General features: G+C 40.7%; 2 protein-coding genes across 14 annotated transcripts in view; one reads left to right on the top strand and one right to left on the bottom strand.

Annotated features, from left to right (window-relative positions):
• LRRC8A (leucine rich repeat containing 8 VRAC subunit A) overlaps positions 1-20,335 on the bottom strand; it is a 41,420-nt gene extending 21,085 nt beyond the window's left edge. Inside the window, exons 1-2 of one of the 5 annotated variants that reach the window (XM_007475114.3) lie at positions 19,981-20,335; positions 15,364-15,488 (exon numbers count right to left, since the gene is read on the bottom strand). The gene's annotated coding sequence lies outside the window, so the exon portion shown is untranslated. Of the gene's footprint in view, positions 1-15,363; positions 15,489-19,456; positions 19,713-19,980 lie in introns of those variants that run through there. The other 4 variants (XM_007475113.3, XM_056822728.1, XM_007475112.3 and 1 more) reach the window with 4 other exon arrangements.
• Positions 1-24,474, top strand: part of KYAT1 (kynurenine aminotransferase 1) — a 152,681-nt gene that overhangs the window by 61,974 nt on the left and 66,233 nt on the right. For 2 of the 9 annotated variants that reach the window (XM_056822783.1, XM_056822779.1), the window contains exon 1: positions 19,801-19,922. The exons of 6 other annotated variants lie outside the window; for them this stretch is intronic. The gene's annotated coding sequence lies outside the window, so the exon portion shown is untranslated. Of the gene's footprint in view, positions 1-19,800; positions 19,923-24,474 lie in introns of those variants that run through there. One more of the 9 variants, XM_056822770.1, reaches the window with a different exon arrangement.

The raw sequence follows: 24,474 nt of genomic DNA, 5'->3' as shown, positions 1-24,474 counted from the left end.
AACCCTACAAAGTATAGATATAGAGGGACCCTTTTAAAAAACTATAATAAAAAAGCATCTAAAATTTAGTTTATCTAAAACTAAAAGCAAGCATATACAATGGGAATACACTAGAACCTTTTCCAATAAATACAGGAATCAAGCAAAGATGCCCACTCTGTCCCCACTATTATTTGATATGGTTCTATTTATGCTAGCAAATAGCAATAAACCAACAGAAAGTAATTCAAAGAATAAAGAAAGGTAAGTAGGAAATAAAACTATCCCTGTTTGCTAATGATTAATCATCATTAATGCCAGGAAAACAGCAGAGATACTGAAACAATAAATTCCAAAATGCTACAGATTACAAAATAAATCCACAAAAATCAACAGCACTTCTATATTATTGATAACAAACACAAGAAGCAATAATTGAAAGGGAAATCCCATTCCAAATAATTACCAAATCAATAAAATATCTGGAGATCAACCTCCCAAAGAACACACAAAAGACTTGTACAGATTTAATGATAAAATACTCCTTAACAAATTAAAGAACAACCTACATAGCTAGAGGAATATTCAGCACTCATGAGGTCATGCTAATAACATAATAAAAATGACAATACTAACAAAATTAATTTACTCTCTTCATGCTATAACACTCAAGTTTTACCAAGAGGATATTTCTCAAACCTTGATAAAATAATAAAATTCATTTGGAAAAACAAAAGCTCTTAAACCTCAAGGGAAATGATGAAAAATAAGTAATAAGGATGAAGGGAAAATAGTACTTCTAGTCCTCAAACTATATTATAAAGCAGCAGTTATCAAAATATTTGATGAAAAAATAGGGCAATAGACCAATGGAACAGCTGAAAATTAAAAAATAATAAAACTCAATAAACTCAGTGTTTGTAAAGTAGGGGGAAGGGGAAGTTACCCAAGGAAAAACTGTCCATTTGATAAAAACTGCTGGGAAAACTAGAAAGCAGTCTGGAAGAAATTAGAATTATAGACTAATTCCTTATACCACACTCTACAACACATTCTAAATGCATGACCTTAAAATTAAAGATCATAATAAAAAAAATTAGAAACAGATCATGTACCTCTCACAGCTTTGTAAGTAGGAAATATATTCTTTACCAAACAAGAAATAGAAGTAATTACAAAAGATAAAATAATTGTATAAATAACAATTCTACAGAATAATTTGTAAAAGTAAAATAATGATTACTTGAAATGAAAAGCTTTTGCACAAACTGTAATGCATCTATGATAAGAAGAATGGAAGTGGTCAGATGAGGGGAAAAAATCTTTGTATCAAATTTCTCTGAAAAAGGTTTGGTATCTAAGATATATAAAGAATTAATAAATCTACATATGGCTAAAAGTCATTCCCCAATAGATAAAATGGTCAAAGGAAATGAATAAACAGTTCTCAAAAAAAGAATTGCAAAGTATTCACAGTCACATGAAAAAATACTCCAAATTACTAATAATAAGAGAAATGCAAATCAAAATAACCCTAGAATTTTGCTTCACCCTACCTACAAACTGGAAAAAATTACAAAAAATGGGCAAGTCAATGGTTGTGGAAAGATAGGCAAACTAGGAGCTACACTACACAGGGTCTTGAATAAGAACCTGAGCAAAATCTTTCTTCCTGGAAACCAATCTAGAGCTTCAAACATAGGGAAAGGTCCAATACTGAGGCACCAGAAAAATCATGGCCTCAAATCTCACTTCAATTATTTCCACAGAGTGTCCCATCTGCCTAGATTTCTTCACATATGCCCTATCTACAGAATGTGGTCAAAAGTTTCTGTAAAAATGTTTCTAGCAAAGTCATGAAGCTTCTGGGGGCTGTTTTAAATGTCCTGAGTGCCAGAGAATTTTTTTTTACAGAGAACTCTGGCCCAATCAACAAATGGGGAAAGTGGCACATTCCTTTAAATTCCTCACACCTCACCTGAAGAGCAGGAATCAAAAATGACCAAGATAAAATTCCATGAGGAAATCTGACTGAATCCAGAAACTGCACATCCTGGAATCATCTTGTCCACAGATATGAAAACAATGAGAGAAAGAGATGCATGGAAGAAGTTGTATTGTACTATGTGGTACTGGTACCTGTTTTAGCAACTCAGAGCTTCACATATGAGAGACATTATTGGAAAGTAACAGTGGGCAACAATTCTGCTTAGGATTGTTGGTCTTTGTAAGACCTCTGTAAACAGAATTGGGGAAGTTTCACCATCTCTTTTTCTACTGGATTCTGGCTTTTGAGGCTAAGACAAAATAAGTATCTGGTCTGCAGCATGCCTAGGACAAGCATTCCCTTATGAGGGAACCTCTACAAAGTGGAGATTCTTTTTGGATTATGAGACAGAAGATATGTTTTATGATGCAGAGAGCTGAAGCCAAGTCCATACATTTGCCAGATCCTTTTTAGAGCTTTCTGGCCTATATTTTAAATTGGCCTCTATTCCAAGAATGGAAATTTTCTGAAGGTTGACCCGGTATCAGTTGAGGCTGAAGAAACAAATCCCAGAGCATAACCATGATCATTACACTTGTCTGGAAGCTTCCTCTGGAGGGGAACACATCCCCTGACTCCCATGTATGATCTTTTTTACTATATTGTGATTTATTTCACTTTGGGAGCAGGGAGAAATTTGTCTTATTTTGTAATATTCAGGCACTGCACTGTATTCTAAGGGAAAATCAGTATAAGATATATTGATGGTCCATAGGTGTGACACAATGCATGTTCTCAGAACTCAATTTATCAATCAGTTGTAATTATTATTTATCATATAGGATGGCTCTCAATGAGGGGTTTAGAAGATACTCTGTTGATGTAGATATCTGACTCTTCATGACCCTGTGGACCACAGCCCACCAATGCTGTCCATGGGGTTTTCTTGGCAAAGATACTGGAATGGTTTGCTCATTTCCCTTTCCAGTGAATTAGGGCAAACAGGGGTAAGTGATATGCTTAGGGTCATACAGCTAGTATGTGTGAGGCTCATTTTGAACTCAGGTCTTCCTGACTCTAGACCTGTGAATTTCAAAACTACTCCATCCTATTCAGACCATTCTTTAGAAGATGGGATTTAGCTATTTCCTGATCAATAACAATAGAGATACTTGGAATAACAGAATCAGGTCTTGGAAAGTACAATCTCCACCCTACTCAGGGTAACAAGATCAGGAAGGGCTGCAGCAAAACTCAAGATTTAATTATTTGAGAATATGGCCTTCAACAGACATGTGCAAAAAGGACAGACCTCTGGGACGTCCTGGGTCAAGCTAAAGCCACCATTGGCACGTGTGAGAGACAGGAAGTGAGGCAGAGGACAGCTCAGGAGTTCTGGGGACTTCCTGTGTGGAGAAAAAGGGTGGTTGGAGCCTGGTACTTGGAGTGGAGGAGTCCACAGACTGTTCTCCATTTTGGTCACGTGAGTGATAGGGACTGATCTCTTTCCTTTGCCCCGGCTATCCAGGGCCTTGGGCCTTTGGCTCAGCTTAAGCAGAGTGGGTATTTAAGCCCTATTTCCTTCTCTCCCTTTTCCCTCTCTCTCTCTTTCCCTCTAATACTTTTCTTCCTCCTGTTTGTAATTAAAACACCATAAAAAGGTTGACAGCTGACTTGAGTTTTCATTTAGGAATTACATAGCTGAATTCCTTGGCACCTTAAATTAATATATATCAGTCTTTTAAAGTGATTTCCATATCACAGACCCACCAATCTATCCACTGAGCCACCTCAATTGTAAGAAATTGTAAGAAAGAAAAAATATCAATAAAAATTATTAAAAGTAAAAATATATATTTACTAAAAACCTACTTATATTCAAAGTACTGGGCGGCTAAGTGCTCAGGAGCTATAGAAAAAATCAAAAGCAGTTAAGGAGTTAAAAAGATTTCATTTTATTAACAAATGAGAAAAGTCTACTGTAAAGGAGCAGCTCTGAAGCTAAGTCCCTGGCTCCAGAGCTAAGTCTTCAAGAGACCTAAAGCTTCTATAAGAGGTGAAAGCAGAATACAAGGGCTCCAGGCTTGAACTATGACCTATATACAAAGGCAGAAAAGGAATAAGGGGAATGGCAAATAACAAAAACACTAAGTTGGTTATGAAGCACAATGGCAAATAAGCCTGGAAAGATAGGCTGGAGTTCAGTTTGATGGTTTTAGATTCTGAACAGGGGAGATTGTATTTTATTTTAGAAGCAAAAGGAGTCCCAGCTGATATTTAAGAAAAGGAATGAGATGATTAGGCACAAGTTTTAGGAATATCAATTTGGAAGCTATGAATGGAGAATACATTGGAAAAAAGAGATCAATTATTTGATATTGCAATAGTCCAGGTGATGATTAAGGTCTGAGCTAGTATGGTGGCCGTGTGTATAAGAATAAAGAAAGGGAAATTGATCTGAAAGATTTCGTTAGAATCAATAATTTTGGTAATGAATAAACAAAAAGATATGATACATAGTTAGAATAGTTCCAATTTAATTTAAACAAGCGACTGAAATAGAAGAATGGGGAAAAGGATAAAGGAACAGGATGAAGTAATTTATCAATATTTTCTCAACAAAACTTTAATTGAACCAATCAACCTGGCACCAAAAGAGACTAGAAAGTTTCTAGATGTTATCAACAATCTTCTCAGGAGTTCAGCCTATCTATCCAAATAGAAAAAACAAACAAATGAATGAATAGATAATGCCTATTGCTACTATGCTATGAAGCTGAAAGGACAGTCCGTTGAATTTGTCCATTGGTACAAGTTTGAAGGACAATATACCAGGTGCACAATAAACTAAGACCAACTTTGAAGATAATAAACTCAGGCCAGAGTTAATTTTGGAAACATGGTGCTTCCAATAATTCAGGCTTCTCTCTAAAACAAAATCTATCTTTTAAATAACAACATTCTTCTATTGATTCCTCAATCAATAGACCAGTGCACATTTACTAAGACCCTTCTAAGTGCCAGGCACTGTGATGGCTACAAATCATAAAATAGGAATCAAAATTGCAGGTCACCTGGGGACAACTGGGTGGCTCCATGGATAGAGAGCCAGACCTGGAGACAAGAGGTCCTGTGTTTAAATATGGTCTCAGATACTTCGGAGCTGTGTGACTCTGGGCAAGCTACTTAATACCCCTTATAGCTTTTCTGCCTTGGAATCATACATAGTATTGATTCTAAGATGAAAGGTATGGGTTAAAAAAAAATTGCAGGTCACCTAAAGGGCAATGGCATTTACTGAATACAAAATAGGCTGTAGTATATAATACCAACAAAGAATTATGTAGGGAAAACTACATATGAAAGATATTATTCCCTATTAAGTGGCCAATCAGTTCTTAAAAGAACTATTAACTATTTTTTAACCCTTATCTTCTGTCTTAAAATCAATATTGCCTATTGGTTCCATGGCAGAAGAATGGTAAAGGCTAGGCAACAGGGGTTAAGTTACTTGCCCAGGGACACACAGCTAGGAATTGTCTGAGCACAATTTGAACCCAAGACCGCCAGTTTCTAGTCCTGGCTCTCAATCCTTTGAACCACTCAGCTGCCCCCTAAACTATTTTTTTAACCCCTACCTTCTATCTTAGAATCTAAATAATAAATATCTGTTAGGCAAATAGCTAAGAGCTAGGAAATTTGGGTTAAGGGGCTTGCCCAGGGTCACATGTCTGAAGCCACATTTCAACACAGTTCCTCTTGACTCCAGATGTGGTGCTCCATCCACTGAGCTACCTAGCTACCCCAGAATCACAAACTTAATATTAACAACCATGTGAAAGAATGATCCAAAGAGAAATGTAATTCAAAACAATCATGAGGTTTTATTTCACACCCAGGAACTCTGCAAAGGCGACAAAAATGTGGAACTCTGCAAAGGCGACAAAAATGTGTACAGTTAATGTTGAAGAATTTTGGAAATATGGGCTATTGACATATTATTAGTGGAGCTGCAAACTGGTAACATTTTGGAAAGCAACTGAATTGTGCAAAAAAAGTGACTAAAATGTCCATATCCTCTGATCCAAGAGATTCCACTGGTAGGGTGACATTAGACAACAGCATTAAAGACCTACTCTAGGTAGGTCAATGACAAAAAGGATCATACAATCTCTATGTACACAACAGAAATGCTTTTTGTGGCTGAAAAAAAAAAGAAGCAAGCAAAATAGAAGCCTATCAATTGTGGATGGCTAAACAAAATGTGGTCTATATTATACAATATTACATGCTATAAGAAACAATAAGTATGATAAATACATGAAGAAAAGTATGACCTAGCAGAGTAGCCAATATGACAGTAAAGGAAAATAATAAATGTTGGAGAGGATGTGGCAAAACTGGGACACTAATGCATTGCTAGTGGAATTATGAATTGGATCATTCTGGAAGGCAATTTGGAATTATGTCCAAAGGGCTTTAAAAGAATACATGCCTTTTGATCCAGTAATACCACTACTCGGTCTGTATCCCAAAGAGATTTTTAGTGGTAGTCTCTCGGTTACTAGTTTTTGCTGGTTTTAAACCTCTTTTGAAGGGTTACCTGGTAGAGATGCTAGGTTAAAACATAACTTTTCCCCTGTTCAAGGGACCACCACTCTTCACTTTCTCTCTAAGCAGTCTATAGGACTGACCCAGGAAGAGGCCATGTGAATAGTTTTCTACCTACCCTACAGGCTTGTCCAAGAAATAGCATAAACATCCACCTACACAAGTATTAGGCTATGAGTTGAACCATTGGTCTTGCTTGTTGACAAACTCATTCTCCTGGGAAACTCTGAGAGGATGTGGAAAAATAGATTTCACTGGATCCCAGGGTTTGTTTTTTGTTTTTTTAAGTCTATGTTCAGACAGACATTCAAGTCCAGTGGCTGAAATCCCAACAGATTTTGGAAAAGATTGGTAACATAAGGTCTCCATTCCCAGTTTAACAACAGAAACCCTGCCACTAGTCTTGGTCCCCAAGAACTTCAAGTCATTTCCTGTCTAAGCTTTAGTTTCCTCATCTGAAAAATAGAGCTCTTGTCTCCTGAGGTCTCTGTTTACATTTTTGTCATCTTTGCCAATTTTCTGGTGTGAGGTGAAATCTTAGGGTGGTTCTGATATGCATTTCTCTTATTAGTAAATTGTTATTGGTTTTTTAAAATCCTTGTGTGATAAGGGCTAGGCAACTGGGGTTAAGTGACTTGCCATGGGCCACTCTATATTTCCTGAAGGGAAATCAGTTATCTCTCTAGTCTGATTTTCCTATCTGTAAAATGAGGATTAACATTTAAATTATCTATTTCCTCAGGTAATTATGGAAATGAACTGAAATAACACACTTTGTAAACTGTAAAGCACTACAGAAATGTAGAAAGGGTTGGGGAAAAGATGGGAACACAAAACATGGTTAGTGGGGCTCCAAAATGATGCATGCTATTATGATGATGATGTTTGCTGGCTGGAGGAGAGACTGTAGCTGGATGCTGTGATGTTCTAGCAAAGAGGGTCCTAAAGGCACTGATTGGGATCTATTTGTCCACCAGCAGAGGAGGATATTGCAGAGAGATAGTTAACTTGACTACCCAAGTCCAGACACCTCCTTCCTTCCCAACTCCCATTAGGCCAGCCAAGGAATTCATTTATATCTTGGCCAGCTCTTCCACAACTTACTGAAAAGGTATGCTCCTTAGGAAATATCTAGGCAGGGAGGTGAAAAAACTGAATCACAAAAGGACAGGGGACATAACAGTTAACCAGTTACTTCAGAAAGCAGAACTGCACTGAACTCTGAACTTTCCTTAACTACACAACCCTGTCCTATCTGTCTGGGAGTAATGTCAAAAGATGACACTCTGCAGAAAGCTCTGCCAGCAGCCACTCCCTAAAAGACCTGAAGGGTAGCCCGGTAATTTTTCGATCTCAAAGAAAAGGACAACATTCCAAATTCCTTATTCTTCTCCATCCACTCAAAGGTTTTATGTGTGTGTGCATGCATGCGTGCGTGCGTGCGTGCGTGCGTGCGTGCGTGCGTGGTGTGTGTGTGTGTGTGGGTGTGTGTGTGTGTGTGTGTGTGTAAAAGGAGGGTCAGCTCCCCTCTAGATAAATCTACTTCATGACCACTTAGCCAAGGTTTCCACCTCTATGGCTGAGAAGACTTGGTGATGGGAGAAAACCCTGCTAAATCCTAAGAGCCCTGAACACAAAGGAAGTTCATCTTTAAGCTTCCCTGCCTGTCCTGATTGTTTTCAATGCTCCCCAGTGTCCCTCCATACAGCCCATCAAGCTATAGGTCCTGAAACCCACCATTAAGTAAAAACCAAGTAGGTGCCATTCTCTCTCTTTTTTTTTTCAATCCTTACCTTCCATCTTAGAAGCAATACTTAGTATCAGTTCCACAGCAGAAGAGTGGTAAAAGCTAGGCAACTGGGGTTAAGTGACTTGCCCAGGGTCGCACAGCTAGGGAGTGTCTAGAGCACATTTGAACCCAGGACTTTCTGTCTCCAGGCTTGGCTCTCTATCCACTGAGCCACATACCAGTGCCCACCTTAGATTTAAAAAAACAACAACAACAAAAAACAAACGTTTTCAGGCCCTTTGTTGTTTTATCATGGTCATTTCCTAATATACTCCTCTAAACATTGAGCCCTCTCTGGTCTGGGTCTATGATTTTATTGAAAACTCCAGGTAAGGCCTTCCCTATACTGATGTAGATGTGCAATTACTCTACAACTTACATCTTGGAGTTTCCTGGGCCATTGTGAAGTTAAATGACTTTCCCAGGGTCAACCTCCCAGTCTCTGTCAGTACTAAAACCCAGCACTTAGAAGCTACAAAAGTCAGTCCTCTGTCCACTAAACTCTTACTACCTCTAAGGAACTCTCCCTTATAACAAAGAAAATCAGTTAAGTAGAACAGAGTCACAAAGTGACCTTGTATGACAGCATGGCCATAATGCTGCACCTCACCCAACTTTACACCTCTTTTCTAGAGGTCAAGATTATTGACTGAAGTCAATAATAGTTTGACTGCCTTCAAGTGTTCTTTTCACTTATATTACGGGAATTGTCACATATACTATTCTCCTTTCTCCATTCTGTATCAACTAGTATATGTTTTCCATGTTTCCCTGAATTCCTCATATATGTCATTTCCTATTGTCTAATATATGACATTAATAAACTACAATTTGTTTAGCAATCAAGTCATCACCCATTCTACAGGTCCCCATTTATTTCCAGTTTTCTGTTACTCTCAAAAGTGCTTTTAAACAAACAACTCAGTAACAACTTTAAGACAGAAAGGTAAGGACTAGGCAAAAGGGGTTAAGTAACTTGCCTAAGGTCACACAACTAGGAAGTATCTGAAGTCACATTTGAACTCATATCCTCCCAATTCCAAGTCTGTGTCAGCTAGCTGCCTCAACTAAATGTTATTAATATTTCAGTGTTCAGGAAACCTATCTTTGGCCCTTCTTAGTCCAAAGATCAAGATGGCATTATCATCTTTGTCTGCTTGATGGACATGGGGTGAAACCTCATAGTTGTTTTTAAGTAAGTTATTATATTCTCTTTAATGATATGCCCTATTCTTTTCCATATGGTTACTGATCATTTCACTTTTCTTCAACTGTTCAGATCCTTTGACTATTTATCTACTGAGGAAATCTCTTAGCTCTTAGGACTTAAGTTCACAGGAGAAAAGAGGGAAGGGTCTCTTTGAAAATATAAGTGATGTAAAAAGGAGATATCAATAATAATTTAATTTTTAACAAATTTAGTTCCCTTCTGAAAAAAAAAAACAAACCTCACTTACTCTATGCTCCAAAAGATAATGATTTAGAAAGAAAATAGAAGGTTAAAAAAGATCAGAACCTGGAGCGTACTGATCCTCAAACTTGGCTCTTCTATTATTTCTAATTCCCTCAGCACTAGATCCATCAGGTTTAGATTGTAAAGCTCCTTTAAGTTAGGAAAGGTAATCACCAACCACTCAACAAGCATTAAATGCACCCTTAATGGTTCACCTCGTATGGGCCCCACACTGTGCTGTGGGCATTTAATTTGCCCAGTATGGTGTCCAGCATAGCATCTGACACCTATGGGTGACAGATAATATAATCCATTTGAAGATGAGAAGGGAGATAGGGGAAGGAAAGGGGAATAGATGGAAGGGGAGAATGAGGAATGGTTTCTAAAGAATATCAAGTCTGGAAAGAGTGTTTAGGTAGACTAGGAATAGGCAATCTCTTTTTTAAAGTAATGCTGGAGGCAGCTGGGTGACTCAGTGGATTGAGAACCAGGCCTAGAGATAGGAGGTCCTGGGTTCAAATTTGAACTCAGGCACCTCCCTCGCTGGACAAGTCACTTAACCCCCATTGCCTAGCCCTTGTTTCTCTTCTGCCTTGGAACCAATATAGTGTTTATTCTAGGGAAGGGAAGGGAAGGTATTCTAAACTAAGACAAGGGTTTTTTAAATTATGCTACTTGATTTCCATTAAGTTCATAATAAAAAAATACAACAAAAAGTAATGCTGACTCCACGTCTCCCAGTATGCTAGAGTTTCTAATGAAACCATGGCTCTCACTGGGAATGTAGGAGGCAGAAGGCAGCAGCTCTCAATAGACGGTAGAGAAAGAGGCAGAATGCCATGGGGCAGAGCAAAGAAATCTCTAAGTAGTGTTTTCAAATAGTAGCAGGTGGGATTAGACAGCTGCAACCAAGAACTTTTCAGATATATAAAGTTGATAAGAGACAACCAGCTGCTGAGGTAAGGTACCTCTCTATCCCTAGAGGACTATAAATGAATTCCTATCAATTTGTGTCATTGGCTACAGTAGTTCTCAAACGTTCAATCTCCAGGCCACTTTAGCAAGGCCTCGGTCTCCCAGGTCTACTTGCTACATCTATTCCCACAAGAACTGTGCAAAAAAATCCCCACAAGAATGAAACAGGGGAAATAGTGTTATTTGGGGGGAGGTGCCAGTAAAAGAGTACATAAACTGCCTGTTCATGCTAGGGAGGTCTATGACCTCATCCTTTTAAAAAATATTAATTTTCAGGGCCTCTAACCACTTGGAAAGTCACACTGGAATAGTGTGACAGGCAGGAAAACTCCAGGAGTGAGGAAGAATGGAGAGCAGATGCTTGGGAATGGGTGTCCTATCTCACAGGGTTATGGGAGAATCACCCGCTGAAGAGGAGCACCTGAGGAGAAATCCCCTTCTCCATTTCAGCTCTCTGAGGCAAAGCCCCAGGTACCTTGTGACACTTTCTGCTTTGCAGAACTCAAGCCACACTCAAATGTCAAGAATATTAGTCCAATACTATTCGTTTCCATCCACCTTACTGGGATTTCTATTCAGGAGAGTCAGGAAGACTAAACTGGGGGTTAAAGGAATAGGATTCTGCTCCTAATAAAAAGACCACCCAAATGCTCCCCTCATTCCCCCCAAGCAACAGGTTCCTAAGCCACCTGAGCAGAGTTTTTGTGACTTGAAGACCTGGGTAAACAGCACACAGAATCCCTTCTCTTTAAGCAGAAAGAAAGAGTTTGATCAAGAAAGATTCCCAAACTGGATAAAGAGGAACAGAGCCTGAGGAGCTCCCATCCCCCAATCCTTTCTAGCTCAGAGTAAAAAGGAAGGCTGGAACAATTAATTTCCAGCTGTCTTTCTGTAACACTTTCCCAGGAAAGAACCATTTCTAAGAAGCTGGTTTTTAGGATAAGATGGAAAAAGGGTATTAGGTCAAAGGGTCCTTGACCCAGAATGAAGTCAGTGATGAACAGGGAACAGTTTACACAGAAGTATGTGTGCAGTGTGTGTGTACACACAAACATACCCACACACACACACGACAAAAAGCACATGCTTATGGGGGCACTGCTTTCATTTCCTTCTAGCTGAAGGGAGCTGAAAGAGGGAGGAATGGTTGTGTCCCCCCAAAAGAGCCTACTAGCCATCATTAAGAGCAATTCCAAGCAAATAGTTCATAGATAGCCCCAGGCCACCCCCACCCAACTGTGGGGTGAGTCAGTCTGCTGGGATGGAACTAGAGCTTCCTGACTTGATCCTTTCCCCACTTCCTTTGCACCCCCAGGAAGAGGCACACCCTCTGCCCATTACAGAAGTGAGACCTTTTTCCTAGACTAAGCTGATTACAACCTCATGACAAGTTTTAGCTCTCAAATGATTCAAGTCTCTTGACACAGGTTTTCTTTTTTTACAAATGAAGGAAGCACAGGTAGTTACATGATGGGAATGTTGAATAAAAGGCACCAATCTCTTCTTTTTATCAATCTCTTTATCCAAAGCTACCTTGTATTTCAAACACACCACCACCCTTTTTTTTCCCTCCAAGCTGCCAGACCATCACTGCAGGACAAGGGTAGATATCAGACTCAAAGTGGAAGGAAGGAAGGAAGGAAGGAAGGAAGGAAGGAAGGAAGGAAGGAAGGAAGGAAGGAAGGAAGGAAGGAAGGAAGGAAGGAAGGAAGGAAGGAAGGAAGGAAGGAAGGAAGGAAGGAAGGAAGGAAGGAAGGAAGGAAGGAAGGAAAGGAAGGAAAGGAAGGAAAGGAAGGAAAGGAAGGAAGGAAGGAAGGAAGGAAGGAAGGAAGGAAGGAAGGAAGGAAGGAAGGAAGGAAGGAAGGAAGGAAGGAAGGAAGGAAGGAAGGAAGGAAGGAAAATCAGCAAGAGATAGTTCTTGAGTCCACTTGTGGATTTCCAGGTCCTTCAGCTTTATGTTTTAGAAAGTTCTTCCCCTAAGCCAAGCAGAGACAAGAAATGGTCCCCTTTTCCAGAGTCCAAATGAACATAGGTTTCAGTGAGAGACTACTACAGGTAGGATCACTGATGCTGTTTAACCAAACTCTGGGAGTGTACCACACACACTGAGTCACCAGACAGCCTGCCTTGACAAGCAGGGAGAAAGAAGTTTGCTATGGGAAGAAGACAGTTTCAACGAGCAGCTCTAAGCACATGTTTCACCTCGGAGTCAACTAAAGCTTCCTAATAGGGTAATGAAATACCTGAATTACTTTTCCAGGAATGGTGTAGCCTCTTCTCCTCTCTCTATAATCTTGGGGAAAAGGACAAAACTACTCTCCTATCAGTTCAGAACAATCTTATACTAGATATAAAGGGAGAGACTCTGAAGACAGACACAATGCGCCTTTTGGTCCCAGAAATCTACAATCTCTCCTTGCTCTAGTCCTAGTTTTCAAAGACAAGATTGACTACCCTTCACCTGACACTGGCAGCAACTTTCTGATGTTAACAGTAAGTAAAGGCAGGTTCCTATTACAAAGAGACTTGGTAGAATGATGCAAAGAGAGAAAGATCAAAGCCAGCCTTTCACACCAGCTGATGAGCAAGCCATCTGTCATCCATCAATCCTTAAAGGATTGGCAGTTAAGATTCTGGGGGCATCCAGGTGGTTTGTAAAAGCAATAGAATTTTACAACCACTTTTACTCCCTTTGAATGCCACTCTGGGTGTGAAGCTAAATTTGCATCAATACATTTAGTCTTAAGGTTTCAAGTCCTCTAGAGACCTTTAAACACAAACACTCATCTGATAGAGTAAGGAACATTAGCAAAGAAATCCAAAAAGAACAACTTATCTAATTAGAAGAAGGACTCAATTCTTCTTGAAGCCTCTCCCACCCCCTCCAAAGAGCTCAGTCCCTCAGTGACAACACTAAGAAACCAGCAACATCATCCCCCCTCCATGCTAGGACAATTCAGCAACTTCAATAGTATGAGAGGGCCCAAGTGCTCTGAGTGATCTCACACAAATCACCCTATCTCTTGGGTCTTCAGTTCCCTTATCTATTAAGGGGGTTGGACTAGATCTGATTCTCCTAATTTTCTGAAGAATTATCATCTATTGGCATTTAGAGTCTAGACACTCCTCCATGTTACCAGAAAAAAAAAAAACAGTTCAGATAACTCCATTATGTCAGATGCCAAGGAAGGGTAAGGGTGGATTCAGTATGGATTCAGGTAGAGAAGGAATTAAGGGTTGATAAAAGAGATGAGAACTGGATTTCCTGAAGGATCTTTGATGTGTTACACTTTTAAAAGAAAAGAATAAGCATCAAAGAAAAGGAAGCATGAACACCATAGGAGGGCTAAAGTAAATCTCTGAAAACAGCCTTGGGCTAGAAAAGAAATCCTAAAAATAACATACAAGCAAAAGATTTTTGTGACTTTTCTACATTCTTCCAATCTACCATATAGTCCTCCCTTCATACATAATAGAAATTTTTCCTTAGCAGAACACACTAACTCCCCTCCAATTAAGGCAATGTATTGATATGATTTTTAAATATCAGTAAGGCTACATTGCTATATCCTTTGGTTAGGGGATGAAACCACCCCAGGATTTCCCATTATCACCAAGAAATGATTCCCAAACCAGTCTCCTATTTCAAAATTATAATTACTTTAAACTTTTAAAAAATCTCTATTAGGAGGACAAAGAGTGACCATAACCAAAATGTGCTCCAAGATAAAAGCTGTCTCCATGGGATAAAAATATTACTATCAGGGACTGTTCTGTTCTCAGAGGAAATAACAGTCAAGCTACACACAGCATTTCTTTTTCTCTGGTCACTAGTATTTGCTTCTCAAGGAAAGCAGTACAAGCTGGAGCCCATACTATTCCAGCCAGGATGTCTCTGGCCATTAGGAGGAATTCTTACCCAAGAAAAGCAAGACACTCTGCTTCCTGCCTAGCCTCCCTGCTGAGAGAGATGGCACAAATTATGGTCCCAGCCTCTGCTTCCCTGGAGGTAGAAGAGTGCCTAGAAAACAGACAGGAAACTCCTGCAGGGCAAGACTAAGGTTGGGTGATTTTGTTCCTAGTAAGCAAGAAAGCCATAGAAGTCATGTTAGAATTAGACAGTTTCCTTTTCGTTATTTCAAATCCTGCTGACAGAGATTTCGGGCAGGAAAAAAAAAAAGACAGGATTCCAGCGAGAGACTTAGAAAAAGCCTTCAAAAATGAGCTCTCAAAGACCCATTCTGTACCATTGGGTCTATGTAAAAGATACATCGATACACTTAATTTTTGTATTTAAGTAGCACAACAATAAGCAGATAGACATGAAAACAAAGAGAAGAATTGCTCTCCTTTACTTCTAATTTCCACCAAAACTCCAGAGTAATACAGTGATAGATACCAGAGGAATACAGAGATTGCTGATCTTTTCCTGAAGTCACACTCAAGTATGGAACAAGACATTTTGTTTCCTTCCCATTCATGCTTAGAGGCCCAACATAATTTAACTGGTTCCTGCCCCATGGGCTTTAAAGTTAAGGGGGACATAAGAAAGGAGGCCATGGCCCTTACCTTGGAGCTGGTTTTGCTATCTATACTTCAGTCCTCTGTGCTGGAGTTGGACAGCATCTGTATTGACTGGATTCTGATTTGGTGCTGAAGCGCCACATTCCCCAAGCGCCATGGAAGCAGCCCCCCTGGAAAGAAATAAGAACCTAGCATCAATAAAGGGAGAAGCAGGAACCAGTAGTCCAAACCAGAGATAAGCCAGAGGATTAGGACTCTATCTGCTCTCAACTCACTGTGACATTTTAGCCTGAGTCAACCTGTACCCTCAGTGTCCCCTTTTTAACTATAAAATGGGTCTGATCTTTGCTAATATTGATGTCCCAAAGGAATCTAAGATCCTTACTCTGTAGTTACTCTGAAGAAAAAAGAATTTATTCTAGGAGTTATTATTGCCAAAACTTCCCAAGAATTCCATAGCAATGAAGACAAATGTCAATAGTGGGAATTATACTAAATTGGGATTAGATGTTAGGGAGGAGATGGTTTAGGGAAAGGTTCCATCTGAAATACAAGAGAAATCAACAGACCTAAAACATATTAACTCCCAGTTGTGAGACTCTCTTCCCCTCAAATTATCTTACATTTATATATGTACATGAAAGTGGCTTAGAAGGTAGGTCTTATTTAGTTTTCATCACTGTATCTATCCCCTGTGCCTCCTTGAACATAGTTGTTGTTCTGTTGTTTTTGGTCATGTCCAATCCTTCATGGCTCCTTTTTGGGTTTTTTTTTTTTGGCAAAGGTATTGGAGTGTTTATTCATTTCCTTCTTCTACTCATTTTACAGATGAGAAAATTAAGGCAAACAAGATTAAGTAAACTGTCCAGGGTCACACAGTTAGTAAAGGTCTGGCATTCTATCCACTGTGCCACCTTGCTTCCTGTTACACACAGTAGTTATTCAATAAACATTTATTGATGTTTATTAACCTAATTGTGCTGCTTTTGGTACCCAGTAATATTTATTAAATGTTTGGCAAACCAATCACAGAATCTGGGAGTTGGTAGGGACCTCAGAGGATCATCTAATCCAACCTGTACCTAAGCAGAGATCCCTTTCCCCTCCACTAGCAAATCATCCCTGACATAATTTTCCTCCAATCTCCACTTGAAGATGTCCAGTGATGGGGGTGGGGGTGGGGAGAAGCAGGGAAGGGGAGTGGGAATAACTGCTTGAGGCAACTCCTTCTACTTTTGAAAAGCTCTGTTTTATAGAGTTTTTGTTTCATCAAACTAAAATCTTGCCTCCCCATAACTTCTATCCATCAAGACTAGTTTTACCTTCTGGGAACAAGAACAAATTTGAACCTTCTTCCATATAATACCCTTTTACCTATGTGAAGAGAGTTAACACATCTCTCCTAATTTTTCTCTGCTCACAAATTCTTACCAGGAAGCCAGAAAACCTTGCTTGGTCTATCTGTACCTTCCTCTGACCAGTCTTAAAATATCCTCATAATTAAGAAAGACAGGGTGATTCAACCCTGTGAATCCAACCTTATAAGGTATGAGGAGTTATTTTCTATTCAGAGGGATGGTCTGAAAAATGGGAAATAATTTTTCAAGACTATCCCCCCCCCCCCAAGTAAGATTGAAACAAACTCACTTTGCTTAATCACCAGGTCACCCTCATACAATCTATCTTAAGACTGGCCAGAGAAAGGTAATGAGCACAAACACACAGAGCATCACTTCAATCTCATTTCCACTGGGACAAACCATCTGTCCCTCCACACCTAAAAACCTTTGCTTAAGGGAAGAATTTGACCTTCATGTCTATGATGCTAGTATGACCCCTACCATCTGCATTGCCAGGCTCTGCAAAACTGCCCCCTTATGACAGTTTCTGAAATATCAAGCTTTCTATAACACCGGAGACATCAGACCCCACTATTCTCTGATCAGAATACTTTGCTGACTACCTGAATTTTCAAAAGGCAGGGAATATGGTATAGCAGAAAGAACAATGTATAGAATCAGATGCATCCTTATTCTGCAACTTACTAATTATGGAACCTCCAGTAAATTGTTTCTCCACTCTAGCTCTCAGTTTGTTCACTTGCAAAATAAATGAACTCAACAAAATTATATCAAAAGTTGTCTATTTCAGTTCTAAGTCCTATGAACCTACAAGGCTGGGATGCCATTTACTGGCAAGCAGTATAGATGCTTCACAGATAAAAGAGATGCTGAAGGTAAAGGAAAAAGAAAAAGGACATTTTTTAAAACCATGCTCTAAGGGAACAGCTGGGTAGCTTTCAGTGGATTGAGAGCCAGGGCTAGAGATAGGATATCCAAGGTTCAAATCTGGCCTCTGATACTTTCTAGCTGGGTGACCCTGAGCAAGTCATTTAACCCCTGTTGCCTAGCCCTTACCACTCTTCTGCCTTGGAACCAATACACAGAATTGATTCTAAGACAGAAGGCAAGGGTTTAAAAAAAAGCAACAAATAAACAAACCCATGCTCTAATGTCAATTTAATCCATGTTTCCCTTTCCCCTTTCACCAGTCCTCCTGTCAACCCCTAATGCAAAGGCTTCCATGAGAGCAGGGCACAGAGAAAGACTTGTCAAGGACTTTCCCAAATAGAATCACCCCAAATCCTTGTCCTAAAACCACTAGAAGTCAAGATCTCCCAGTTCTGAATCTATAGACAATTTCTGTCCCTCTCAAATAGGATAGCATCAGTTGGGCACTAGGTGATTACCAAATAATTCTGCAATGAGTATCAAACTACCCAATGACTTAACAAATCCTGCCCTTGCCAAAAGGATAAAGATCCTTATTCAAACCTTGTCTTCCAAAAGCCTAAGGGAAAGAAAAAAGAAGCAGTGGTAGGGAAGTTTTAAAAAACAGCAACAATAAACTCAACCTCCAGAAGAGAAGACCTGAGGGAACATGATCTCTGTCTTCCAGTGTCTCTCATGTGAAAGGGGGAGATAAGTAGATATATATATGTATATATATATATATACTTGACCTCGTGGAGCAAAAGTAGGCACAATAGTTAATTACAGGGAGTTCTGTAATCTCAATCTAAGGAAAACTTCCTAAAAGAAGTGCTGTCCAAAAGTGGAACAGGATGCTTCAGAGAAGTTCTACATCACAGGTGGTCTTTAATGGAAGCCTTGTTTGCCAAGCATGGAGTGGACCAATATTCATGCTTCAGTTAGGGTTGGGATTAGATGATCTCTGTGCTTCCTTCCACTTCAGACACTACAATTTGTAAATTACTACCACTAGGGTCCCTCCAACAGGGCCTCTTCCTCTCCAGGTCTAGGAGAATCTCCCCAATTTAGAGCACACAAGCCCTTCCAAAGAAAGAGACCAGGCCCCTAAGGCAACACGTAAGGCTCTGCACACTGGATTAGGCCTAGGATGGGAGTGGAGAAATCATTTTTATCCTACCCATCATGCTGGACAGACCTGCCATTTATTCCCCAGGTGCTACTAATCAAGTGCCACCCTTCTGAGGGCCTCAGTTTCCCTCTGTAAATGAAGAGATTGTAGATGATCTCCCAGATCCTTTACAGCTCCGAAACCTTGGAATGCTGATTCTCTATTAGTCATATGCTCAAGATGAGGGAGCCAGCCCAAGACCAACTCCTACAGCCCAAGCAGTGGACGAAGTGGGAAGAAAAGTTAAGGCAGCCCCACTCCACCCCGTCCCCAGGAAGGGGGACCCTCCAAAGCTGATACGTTCCTACCGAGCCAAAGGACCTCTGAAACTGGGTGATACCCCAAAGTATAAGGTTCCTCAAACTGGGAGTTATCCTCAAAGTGAACGGCCCCTTTAAACTGGGTGATGCCCCCAAAGCAAAGGGTTCCAACAACGCCAGATGATAGCCCCAAAGCAAAAGGAGACTTTAAGCTGGGAAAAGATTGGGTGACACCCTCAAAAGGGAAGGCTGGGACCAGCCAGGCCGAGGAGGGGAATGCGCCTGGCACCACCCTTTCTCTCCCAAGCGCCTAGGACTGGGTTCCGTCACCTCCGAACGTGGGAGCCTTCCCCGGCCCAGGTTGGGGGGTAGCTGTGACAGCGCTCTTCCCGTCCCGTTCCCCAGCGCCAGACCCCATTCTCCGTTCCAGCACTTACCCCACAGAGCCCGGCAGCCTCCCGGCACCCTTCCGCGATTCGGTCCCCGCCGGCTCCTCCGGCCGGCGGCTCCTTTTGTTTGTCCCCTCACTGCACCACTCGGGCTCCTCCGCCCCGGACGTGACGTCACCTAGGGCGCACGCCGGGGGAAGGGGGGTAGCGGAGTTGGAAAAGACGGGGAGCAACCCCTCCCACTGTCTTATGAGAAAGGGGGAGGGGAAGGAAAGGAGGAGTAGCCATGTTTGTGAAGGGCTCTCAGACAACACACATCCTCCCTTGGAAGCACCATCTTACTTAAGGGCGGATGTAAAAAAAAAAAGACCACAAAAAAAAAAACAAAAAGAACTGGCAGAGTGCTCTTAAAGGGACAGTAACACCCGTTTAGTCTTAGTCTTGCTTGGGAGCAAGGGAGATCTTTGCAATCCAAACTTTCTCCTCCCTTGCAGCCGCGCGCGCCGGGCGCACGGTGAGTAGCTCTTCCTGATTTATAGTAAGAAAAGAGGAATGCATGACTGCGTGCTTACCTACCTGGAGCTTCTAGAGATCCAGCGTGCAGGTGCTAAGCGAGTCCTGTTCCTGTCACTGGACTAGGCACGTGCCTCCCGGGAAGTTGGGTACTGGGTGGGTAGGAGCTGGAGCCGAGCAGTCCCGCAGGATGAACCACGGGGCCAGTGGCTGGGGGTGCCTCCGCGCCTCCTGAGCTGAGGTCTCGGATCTCTGGAATCCCTTTGGTGATCGGAAACTGCCTCGCCCTGCAAACCAGGAAACCTCGGTTCTGGCCCCTTGGTTCTGGCTAAACAGTTGTGCGACCTTGGGCCTGGTCACCTCTCCTTTCTAGGTCACCGTTTCGTAATGTCCAGTGTCAGACACTGGTCGTCACCGTTACCATCACAATATCTCTCCTATTTGTCCTGTGCTTTTCAAACTTTAAGGCGCTTCCTCTCCCCATTCCCATTCATTCATTCCTTCAGTCAAAAAAACATTGATTAAGCGACTAGTATGTGCCAGGCACAGCGACCCCCTGATGGGGCTGCAGTGATCTAGAAGACAATCGGGCCCCTGCCCTCCAGGGGCCATTACTTTCTTTGGAGGGAGAACGCATGTACGAATATAGGCAAGTAGTAATCTGAGGCTGTATTTGAACTTCAGTCTTTCTGAGTCAACCGCTGCACCCCCAAATGTGTAGATACTAGGCTGAAGAGAGAGTGTCTTGGCCGGAATCAGGAAGACCCTGAGTTCAAATCTTGCCTCTGAGACTTCCCGACTGTGTGACCCTGGGCAAGTCACTTAATCCTGTTTCCCTCAATTGCCTCATTTGTAAAATGTGGTGGAGAAGGGAATGGAAGGCCAATCCAGTATCTTTGCCAAGAAAACCTCAAATGGTGCCACTAAGGGCCCAACACGAAGAAATGTCTGAACAATGACAACAAAAGGGAAATTGAGAGAATCATTAGGTGTTTCAGGGTATCAGGATAGATTTTCTGTAGGATCCACTTTCCTGCCAATTACCCAGGTTCAAAACCACTGATTCATCTTTAATTCACTCCCCATATCCATTTCCTTTTTTTTTTTTTAACCCTTACCTTCCGTTTTGGAGTCAATACTGTGTATTGGCTCCAAGGCAGAAGAGTGGTAAGGGCTAGGCAATGGGGGTCAAGTGACTTGCCCAGGGTCACACAGCTAGGAAGTGTCTGAGGCCAGATTTGAACCCAGGACCTCCCGTCTCTAGGCCTGGTTCTCAATCCACTGAGCTACCCAGATGCCCCCTCCATTTACTTTTACAGATCTTGTTAATTCTCCCTAGACAACATTTGTCCATCCTTAATAAAAAAACAAAAAAACAAAAAAACCCTTACCTTCCCATTTATTGATTCCATGGCAGAAGAGTGGTAAAGGCTAGGCAATTGGGGTTAAGTGACTTGCTCAGGGTCACACAGCTAGGAAGAATATGAGGTTAACCCAGGATCCCTTGACTCCAGACCTGGTGTTCTTTCTACTGTGATCCTAGTTAGCCCTATTAATATGATTTTTATAAAAGCTAAGATATAACCTTCAATTAGATGCTAAATGTCTCAGTAACAGCTTACAGTTTCTGACTTCAACCAAAGAGATGGTTAGCCAATACATTTCCTTCTAAAGATGTAGGAGATTCAGAATCCCATAAAAAATTCCTGCCTTTAAGGGACTTAAAGTTCATTTGGTAAGACAACCACATGAAAAGTTTGGTACTAATCCAAGAATTAAATAACAGCACAGAACAAAAAACAGATGTCACTGTGGTCTTCTCTCCTGTTTTTATGCCTTCAACTTTCTCTTTGGCTGCTTAACCTTAGGGTTAATGAGGTGCTGACCTTGATAACTAGTTAACATCTTAAGTTTAACCTACATTACTTTCATAAACATCCATAAACAGATTTATGAAAGATATGTAAAGATCTTGCAGCCCATCATCAGTAGAAGCTTTGAATCCCTGTGGTACACTGCAGGTCCATTTCATTAAATTTAGTAAACACTTATTAAGTTCTTACTATGTACAAGGCACTAAGGATATTAAAAAAGAACAAAAAACAGCCCCTGCCTTCAAAGAATATACATTCTCCTGGAAATAATACAGTGGCTTGATATTTACATAGTACTTTAAGGTTTACAAAACACTTTACATTATCTTACTTGAGCCTTGCAACAATGGAATATAATGAAGTTATTACACCATAATGTAGGTATTTTACAGATTAGGAAACTGATACTCCTTTTGTTTTCTTGATAATATAGAAATATGCTTTGCATATATTCATATGTATATAAGGAGTATCATATTGCTTGCCTTCTCAGTTGGTGGGGGCCCAAGGAAGGGAATTAAAAAAAACAAAGCTCAAATAAGGACATAATGGAAAGAAAAGGACTTGGAAAACTCGATTTTTAAATCCTGCTTCAGACACTTACTAGATTTGTAACCCTTGGCAAATCACTTAACTTCTACCAGCCTCAGTTTACTCATCTGTAAAATTGGAATAATCCTGTCAATCTACCTTTCAGGGTCGTTGAGAGGATCAAATGGGAGTAATATTTGTAAAGTGCCTTTCAGACCTTAAAAGTGTTCTGAAAATGCTAGCTACCATTGTTATTACTGACCTCATCATCATTATCATTATTACTATTATATATTACACTGGTCTAAGATCTATTAAGTGGTCAAGGCAGAATTATTCCCCATGTTCCCCCTAGAGCCAAGCCCAGGTTTCATCCCCACTATACCAGGGTGCCATTTGAATTTTTCTTTGGTGAGTATGTTGCTGGGGTTGACATGACTGACCAAATATAGCCAGTAGTTCTAGCATTAAGGATTTTCTTGAGCTAAGCCTGCTTGGGGAGATACATGATGGTAATCAAGGTAACTATTCCCAATAGAGAGGAGGAGGGAGAGGAGAGAAACAAAGAGAGAAACATAAGGTAACAACCCAGCAAAGTGAAGCACGCTCCTTTGTTGCTAAAGATTCTGCATTCCTGATGACCATTGTGTGCCTGGCTAGTGTGTGGTATGTACAGCTGATTTCGTAGTGGGATCTCTAGATTCTAATGAATTTTCCGTTTTTATCAATATTTGTGTAGGAATGTGAGGATGTGTGAGATAGCTGTTAAAAACCTTTGAAGTGAGAATTAGACTTGTCTGTCTCTCATCTTGTCTCCCAGTATTTTCTCTCGACTGCCCTCTATGCCTGGAACACACTCTCCCTCTTCTGCTTCAACTACTGACCTGCCTGACTTCTTTAAGTCCCACTTAAAATCTTCCATCTTCAAGAAGTCTTCCTTAATCCTTCTTCCAATTGTTTTCTATTTACCTTTACAGAGCTTTCTTTGCTTATATTTGTTTGCATGTTCTCTCCTCCATTAGATTGTTAGCTCCTTGAGGTCAGGGACTGGTTTTAGCTTCTTTTTGTATTCTCAGTGCTTAGCTCCATGCATGCATGGCATGTATTGTTGTTCAGCTGTGTTTAACTCTTTGTGGCTCCATCTGGGATTTTCTTGGCAAAGATACTGGAGAGGTTTGCCATTTCCTTCTCCAGTGGATTAAAGCAAACAGAGGTTAAGTGACTTGCCCAGGGTCACACAGCTAGTAAGTACTTGTCTGAGGCCAGATTTGACCTCAGGTCCTCCTACCTCGAAGGACCAGTGCTCTATCCCCTGCTCCACTTTGTTGCATGGCACATAATAGGCACTTAATAAATGTTTACTGTTTGGTTGATTGTCTTGAGCCCAAGGGATAAAAACTAGAGGCAATGGGTGAAAGTTGAAGTTCAAACTAATAGAAAGTTTCTCAACCATCATTAGAGCTGTCAAATTCTAAAGGGCTGACTAGATGACCACTTGCTGGATGGATTCGATATAGGTGGTTTCTAATTCTGCAGGTCTGTATTCTATAACAATGATTATAATACATGGCATGAAGTATGATTATAGCCGATTTCTGACTGTTCATCCACCTCACACATTCCTTACTTACATGTGAATAAAGTCTGAATTGTCGAGTCAGCTCCTTTCAGAGTTGGAGAAAAATACAGAAGGTCCCTAAGCCAGTCTGTACCTAAGCACTAAGCACAAGTTGGTTTTCCCTTGTTCAACCACTTACTACCTCTGTGACCGAGGGCAAGTCATCAGATTCCTTTCTGTTTCCTTTTCCTATAAAACGAGGGGGTGTACACTAGGAAGTCTATCTATGAAGTCTTCTTTCAGTTTTAATAACGTATGATTCAGTTCAATTCCCGAACCATCCCTGGGGAAATATATATAAATGGCTCATCTCCCATTATCCTTCGTGTTCCACAGACACCTGAAGGTGGAATGTTTGACGTCATCTCTTCTGCAGTATGATTCTGTTGCCACTGGTGCCTTGGGATATTTACATGGGTATCTAGATGTCATCTCCGGGCTTCTAAGGTTACTCAATTGACTTTTTTCTGAAGTCTAAAGGAGTTGTTTACAAGTGATATGTTCAAGAAATGTGTTAACTGCTGTCACTG

Source organism: Monodelphis domestica, chromosome 1 (assembly GCF_027887165.1).
Source record: "Monodelphis domestica isolate mMonDom1 chromosome 1, mMonDom1.pri, whole genome shotgun sequence".
NCBI lineage: Eukaryota > Metazoa > Chordata > Mammalia > Didelphimorphia > Didelphidae > Monodelphis > Monodelphis domestica.
This window is presented reverse-complemented; position numbering and strand designations above follow the sequence as displayed.